Consider the following 8,566-nt stretch of genomic DNA (forward strand, 5'->3'; position numbering starts at 1 on the left):
GTGTAAGTAAATTGTACTTAAACACTTCTTCATAAAAACATGCATAATCATACATTATACATATACATCACCATCATTCATGCATATTCATATATCATGCATATTACTTCATTTATCACATAATCAATCATCTACAATTATATACCAAACATATAGTTTCACGTCGTCTCGGACAATACCAAAACATCAACAAATACATTGTTCAGATTATGGTCATGACGGACCCTGCGTTGTTCATTTTATAGTCATGACGGACTCTGCTACTCACATACGGATTAACAATCAACATTTACCAAGTATGTGTCAAACATCATTTATAATAAAATGCACACATAATCCCTAATGCAATCTAATGCTTCACATTCATGTTATGTCCTCTAGACACCTCTAATGCATGTGGTACCATCGTCTTTATCAGAGTATTTCACCTCCGATATCCTTCTTTATCAAACAATATAGTTCGATATCCTTCTTTATTGGACAAGCCAATATCCCTAAATATTCATGATGCATGCACTCAAAACTCATGAATATATTCATCAACAATTTTGGCATATAGCCCGTCAACAATAACGTGGAACACTATCCAACGTCCGTCTTTATTAAGATAATCAATACCTTAATATCCGTCTTTATTAGAATAACATAATTCTAATATCCTTCTTTATTAAGTTGATTAACACCTTAATATTCTTCATTTATACTTCATACATGATTAACAATCAATATATGCATCAACAATCATCAACAAGCATCAACAATCATCAACAATCATCAACAATCATGTAAGAATAAGATACTGGTTCGAAACTACATGCAAAGGAAGATCGCAGATGAAAAACTGGTGCAAACTGCAGCATTTACGCCTGGGGCGGAAATATTTACGCCCGGGGCGGAACTTTACGCCTGAGGCGGAAATGTTTACGCCTGGGGCGGAAAAACATCTGAAAGGCTGGCTGCTCACTGCTCTGCCGTTTCAGGCGGAAATTATTGGACAGCCTCTCATTGCAACGATCATAACTTGGGCTACGAAAGTCCAATGGAGACGCACATATACTCGTTGGAAAGCTAACAAACAGGGCTACAACTTTTATGTTGACCACTAAAACCAGTTCACAACGAAAAGAGGTCAAAATTGCACGTAAAGGTTCAGACCTCATAGATAACAATTTTCTACATTTCTCATTTCAAACTCTAAACTCTCAAGATTCTCACATAAACCATTTTTCATGTTATAAACCCCAAATAAGTTCATATTCAAGCAAAACAAACATATCTAAACACAAAAGGACGGTTCATTTCTCAGATCTACGCCATAAACATCGAAAAAGTAAAGATTGACACTTTTTCATCAAAACTCTCAAGAACACAAAGTTCTTGAGTTTAATCCATTAGAAAGCTCGTTTTAACCATTATTTCCGTTCATTAATCATGTTACAAGCATGTTAAACATATCAAGAACCTTAGGAACGATTTCCATCAAGAAAATCCGTTCTAAGCTAAAACGAAAATGGGGTGGAGGAAGTTCGGGTGAGGAGAAATCGACATTCTCCCCTTCCTCGAGTCACCCACGAATATGAAATCTACTCTCTTACCTGGATTCGAAGAAAACACGACGAAGATCTCGAATCCCTAGCTCTCCCCTTGCTCTAGCTCCCAAGCTCTCCCTTCTCTCACATGAACACACAAGAACAAAAGAGAATAATGAATTCTCTCTTCCCTCATGGCCATATGGCGCCACACACACCTCACACAAGGCCCATTGGGCCTCAAGCCCAATTGGCTTGGCCCAATAACACATTAACTCACTCTACTCGCTTAATAACTAAAGTATTCGATAAATAACTCTAGTTATTAACTTAATTAAAATTCCACGTTAAATAAAATATTTTAACACATAAAAATAATAATATGAAAATTGGGTCGTTACAACTCTCCCCCACTTAAAAGATTTTCGCCCTCGAAAATTACGCTACTAAAACAACTCTGGATAACTCCTGTATCCGACCCTCCAATGAAACGTTCAAAACACTGCACATTACCAAGTTTGACAAAATTAATTTATCCCATCCAACACAATTTTTGTCTATTTATCAACAAGAGATCAAGGACGGCCAGTTCCTCAATTTGTCGATAGACAGTCAACAATCATGATATCGACATAAACCATTCCTATCAAACCGCTAAAACGTCCACTCCGCACGAAACATCCATAGACTCACATTCTACGGTACTCACAACTCTACCCCAAAACAGGTATAACTAATCGAACTCTCCGAAAGATACTTCCGTGGAATACTTCCACAACTCCATAATTCTCTGATTCCCTCAGGAATCACTTAACCGTGTTACATCACTTATTCATATTCGAATCTTATTCCAACTTATCACTTGATAGTTCAATTCCAACAATCACTTGATGACCAACATTCTCAAACTTCATTGACACATGCTAAAAACTACCGTCTCTAACCGTCAAATTCCTTTTCTCACATATCTCCAATCATTGAGTCGAATCCCAACACGACTAATCCGTTCCCAAGTAATCTCTCAACCAACATTTGCATTCCTTAACGCAACATTTTCCAATACCACTTCTCCTTAATCCCTTAGCAATTCGCTACTTCAAAATTAGGCTACCGCCTAAAATTGGTTCTCCAAACAATCATAACTTCTATCTCGTTGATTCCAACAACATCTTCAATTCTCTCACACTCCATCTATCCATGTTCCCCATCATCTTGCATTGCAACAAGCACACTCTTCTCCGTTTATTCACTCATCGAATTAAATCCACAAAGCTCCAAATACTCGTCATACGATCTAATCCCATCCATTAAATTCTAATCGACCTTTGTCTTAGTACTCTTACTCATGACTCCTTGTCTAATCCCAATATGACATCTCTAGAAAATTTCCAAAATTCTCGTCCAAATACATTTTAAGTTATGCACCAAGTCACTACCGTTTCATCATCCATGATGAAACAATTTAAAATCCTTTACTTCATTGCCACCGATCACGATCATACTACATCAACATCCACGGTGCATCTAACAAAACTAGTCTCTACCGACTCTTCCATTCCACAAATCCAAATTCCTTAACAAATACTTACTCACTCTTATCTTGTGGGCACTACCAAATGCTCTCTGACATTTACCTTAGGCATCACCTTCAACTCCTTACTATATGTGCTAAAACACAACATCTACTCACATGTGTGGTAATCCTTTTTCGCAAACTCCCACCTAACACAAGTCACTTCCAACATGACCTCATATTACTTATTCTCTGAACGTTCTCCAACGGCTAACTTTCTTATTTCAAATCATTCTAAGACGTTACTACTCACTTAGCTTCATCTCAACCTCCAAGACTCTACGTTCTCATTCAACTTCGACACAAATTGCCCTATCATTATCCAAATCCAATTACCCTTTCTTCGGCAAGCCTCTCACAAAATCTTTCGAATTGTTATCCTACTTCCATCTTCGAATAAACTCGACTACTCATACAATCCTCACTTCCAACGATTCAACAAACATACCAATCCTATTATGATATTTCTCAATTCCATTCTCATTTACTTTAAAACCTACTTCCCTTCATCGATTAATTAACACCAACGGTTCACTAATCTTCACATCTCTTTCTCTAAGCTTCTCAAATCTCCTCCGAAAGTCACTCCACACACTAGACTTAGAACTCCAAATTGTTCAACCAATTCATCCTACTACCATATGCACGACTCACATAAAGCTTCTTACTCAAGAATCCGGTACAACATCCGATCCACTTGGATGACAACTTACTTCAAAATCATCACCTCTTCAAGAATCTTAATCACTCCCTCTTCCTCATATTCGACTCCTTTCGATCAAACATGTACTTCAACTTTGGTCCGACAACTTCTCTTCTAGTAGTTTCTCACAACTTGTTGCGCCCATTCATTCCACTTTGAACAACGTCGCCAATTCCTGAATATTCCGCTTCAAGAACATCTCTACTCATCTCATCTTCTCACGTTCGAAACATCTCGGAGGGATATAACCTTCTCCCCCACTTATCTCAAACCCACCTACACTCTTCCACTAGAACTTCTGGTGCTCACACCTAACGGTTCTATCGTCTCTAAACATATTCTTCCCAAAAGAAGAAACTAGTATCGACATCATTTACACGCATGTCGCATACAAGGGACAAAACCTAACCCACGATACCTAAACACTAACACAAATTCATGCAAGCATTCAAGTAACCTATACTTCCCTCACTTCTCAAAGTTAGGAAATCAAAACAACACAAGAAAAATGAACATTGCATAGCAATAATTCATACTCACATTCAATCAACTCAGAACAAGACGTCAACAAAATAAATTTCTTGTCTGGCTCCCTCGCTTAGCAAAAGCTAGCGAGCTCCCGGCGAGACAAGTCAAAAACATTCACAGGATTTAGCAAGACTTAGCGAGACTCAGCGAGGTTCATTCTTCGCCTAGCGAGCACATCCAAAAATCTGGGTGCTCTGCTACGGTTTTGAACTTACGCTCACTAAACTCTCGTTTTCTCGACTCACTAATCCACAAAATCCAAAACATCAAGCATATAACATCATTATATACTTGAAAGTAAAACTAGAATCATGCATCAATAATCACAACATAGGATTATGAGATCTTCATGTTTTTACTCATAAAACGCATAGCAATTCAAATGCCTAGTAATCATCTAGCACATGTTATAAACAAACATATAACAAACACATATCAGGACACATTAATATTCTACTCTTCTCACCATTTTGAAAATTAATTTTCACTCACTCAAAAGAAAATAACTCTATATTTTCATCAAAATCTTCAAGAAATAATATTAGTTTTTAAAATTATTTCAAATCATTACCACATGCAGTTTTATATCATGCCGGATCGTCACATGCAGTTTTATATCATGCCGGATCGTCAACAATTGGCAAATAAGCATCAATCAATCAAGTTTAAACTACAAAAAGGTTAAACTCTACGCATATACAACTATTATAAACATAGGAGTATAGCACTCACACCATTACTCACAAAAAGAACGAATAATTTAATCCAATTCACATCACTCATAGTTCCTAAATGAACAACATGAATGATTTCACAAAACAAACACAACAATATTGTTAGACAAACACGACTGACACACAATACTCACTTGGTCTGACTGCACAGACCTGCTCTGATCGACACATAACCCACACAGTCCGAAGACGACCTGCTCTGATACCAATTGTAACACCCAAACCCATTATTTATATATTTCTACCTTAGTAAAATCTTTTTCAAAATACGCAACGGAAAGTAATGTTCGATATTATAAAAGTTGTGGTTCGAGTATTACATTCTTCAATCAAAATAATACTAATGTAGTTAATTAGTAAAAATACTTGTTTATACAAATGTTAAATCAACTAATGTATTTATTGATTATACAAAACAACCTAGACAATAGACTTTATATACAATATAAAACCCTTTCCCGTGTCACAATCAGAGCGGAGCTTCACCGACGACTCGACATCGAATACCACAAAATCCTGTAAAATCTGGACCCCCAACGGTCCAGCACATAACACATAAAAGAGAGTTAGATAACATACTCAAAATAATACAAGTGTAAGTAAATTGTACTTAAACACTTCTTCATAAAAACATGCATAATCATACATTATACATATACATCACCATCATTCATGCATATTCATATATCATGCATATTACTTCATTTATCACATAATCAATCATCTACAATTATATACCAAACATATAGTTTCACGTCGTCTCGGACAATACCAAAACATCAACAAATACATTGTTCAGATTATGGTCATGACGGACCCTGCGTTGTTCATTTTATAGTCATGACGGACTCTGCTACTCACATACGGATTAACAATCAACATTTACCAAGTATGTGTCAAACATCATTTATAATAAAATGCACACATAATCCCTAATGCAATCTAATGCTTCACATTCATGTTATGTCCTCTAGACACCTCTAATGCATGTGGTACCATCGTCTTTATCAGAGTATTTCACCTCCGATATCCTTCTTTATCAAACAATATAGTTCGATATCCTTCTTTATTGGACAAGCCAATATCCCTAAATATTCATGATGCATGCACTCAAAACTCATGAATATATTCATCAACAATTTTGGCATATAGCCCGTCAACAATAACGTGGAACACTATCCAACGTCCGTCTTTATTAAGATAATCAATACCTTAATATCCGTCTTTATTAGAATAACATAATTCTAATATCCTTCTTTATTAAGTTGATTAACACCTTAATATTCTTCATTTATACTTCATACATGATTAACAATCAATATATGCATCAACAATCATCAACAAGCATCAACAATCATCAACAATCATCAACAATCATGTAAGAATAAGATACTGGTTCGAAACTACATGCAAAGGAAGATCGCAGATGAAAAACTGGTGCAAACTGCAGCATTTACGCCTGGGGCGGAAATATTTACGCCCGGGGCGGAACTTTACGCCTGAGGCGGAAATGTTTACGCCTGGGGCGGAAAAACATCTGAAAGGCTGGCTGCTCACTGCTCTGCCGTTTCAGGCGGAAATTATTGGACAGCCTCTCATTGCAACGATCATAACTTGGGCTACGAAAGTCCAATGGAGACGCACATATACTCGTTGGAAAGCTAACAAACAGGGCTACAACTTTTATGTTGACCACTAAAACCAGTTCACAACGAAAAGAGGTCAAAATTGCACGTAAAGGTTCAGACCTCATAGATAACAATTTTCTACATTTCTCATTTCAAACTCTAAACTCTCAAGATTCTCACATAAACCATTTTTCATGTTATAAACCCCAAATAAGTTCATATTCAAGCAAAACAAACATATCTAAACACAAAAGGACGGTTCATTTCTCAGATCTACGCCATAAACATCGAAAAAGTAAAGATTGACACTTTTTCATCAAAACTCTCAAGAACACAAAGTTCTTGAGTTTAATCCATTAGAAAGCTCGTTTTAACCATTATTTCCGTTCATTAATCATGTTACAAGCATGTTAAACATATCAAGAACCTTAGGAACGATTTCCATCAAGAAAATCCGTTCTAAGCTAAAACGAAAATGGGGTGGAGGAAGTTCGGGTGAGGAGAAATCGACATTCTCCCCTTCCTCGAGTCACCCACGAATATGAAATCTACTCTCTTACCTGGATTCGAAGAAAACACGACGAAGATCTCGAATCCCTAGCTCTCCCCTTGCTCTAGCTCCCAAGCTCTCCCTTCTCTCACATGAACACACAAGAACAAAAGAGAATAATGAATTCTCTCTTCCCTCATGGCCATATGGCGCCACACACACCTCACACAAGGCCCATTGGGCCTCAAGCCCAATTGGCTTGGCCCAATAACACATTAACTCACTCTACTCGCTTAATAACTAAAGTATTCGATAAATAACTCTAGTTATTAACTTAATTAAAATTCCACGTTAAATAAAATATTTTAACACATAAAAATAATAATATGAAAATTGGGTCGTTACATCTACTTTGTTTCTTCTTAGTCTCTATGGATCTATACTCTTTTTATTATGACAATAATCTTGGCACTTGCCAATACCGAACAAGTCGTGGTTAGTGACAATTTTGACCAAGAAATGTTCGAATTAAGGGATTTTAAATGTGTTTTTTTGCTGATTTATGGACTATTATGACAGTGAGTGACACTTTCAGATACAAAATTCATATATGAAATAACGAAATAGAGAAATATTAAGAGATTCTATACAATCATTAAAAATGTGATTATAAAGAAAACAATACAATTCTTCCCTGTTTTTCAACCTTCAATGTGGTTATAAAGGCCACCTAGTTGTGTTATGTAGACTCAATGAAGTTAAGAACACTATTCGAATGATTATATCGTAGAATACACTTTTAGGGGAAAATATACCTTTTTGGTCAAGGGATTAAGTCCAGCGAGTGACCATGACATAAAAGGTATATTTTAGGACAATTTTTGCAAAAACATTTACCGTTAATTAGTTCCATTTATAACGGCAGCAACAATGGCTCCATCCATAGAGCTTGACTCTATAGATATTAGTGTTAAGAGTTTTACATCGGAGAGTGTCATCTAAAAGGTGTGGCTTGAAAGTTTATAACTCATGAGATTTGATCTACCTTTCGGCTTATGCTTCTAAAATTGGTAATTTTATGAAAAGAGTTACCAGCAAAAGGGTCTAACTGGTGGAGGGTTTTGACCAATGGTAAAGTTGATTGAAGTATAGTGGAGTGAAGATCATTTAAAAGATATATCCCTGCACTTTATTCTCCTGGATAAACAAATCCCTTTTACTGCTTAAATTGTATAAATAAAGGTAAACAACTCAAGTCAAATTGCAAGAAACCATAAAAAGAAAAAGTATAAGTGTAAGACAAGTCAATGAGAAATGTACTAATCATTTATTTTATTTTATTTTTGTTTTCACCACCAGTATCCAGCCCCACTGGACTGCC

Source organism: Trifolium pratense, linkage group LG3 (genome assembly GCF_020283565.1).
Source record: "Trifolium pratense cultivar HEN17-A07 linkage group LG3, ARS_RC_1.1, whole genome shotgun sequence".
In the NCBI taxonomy this organism is placed as follows: domain Eukaryota; kingdom Viridiplantae; phylum Streptophyta; class Magnoliopsida; order Fabales; family Fabaceae; genus Trifolium; species Trifolium pratense.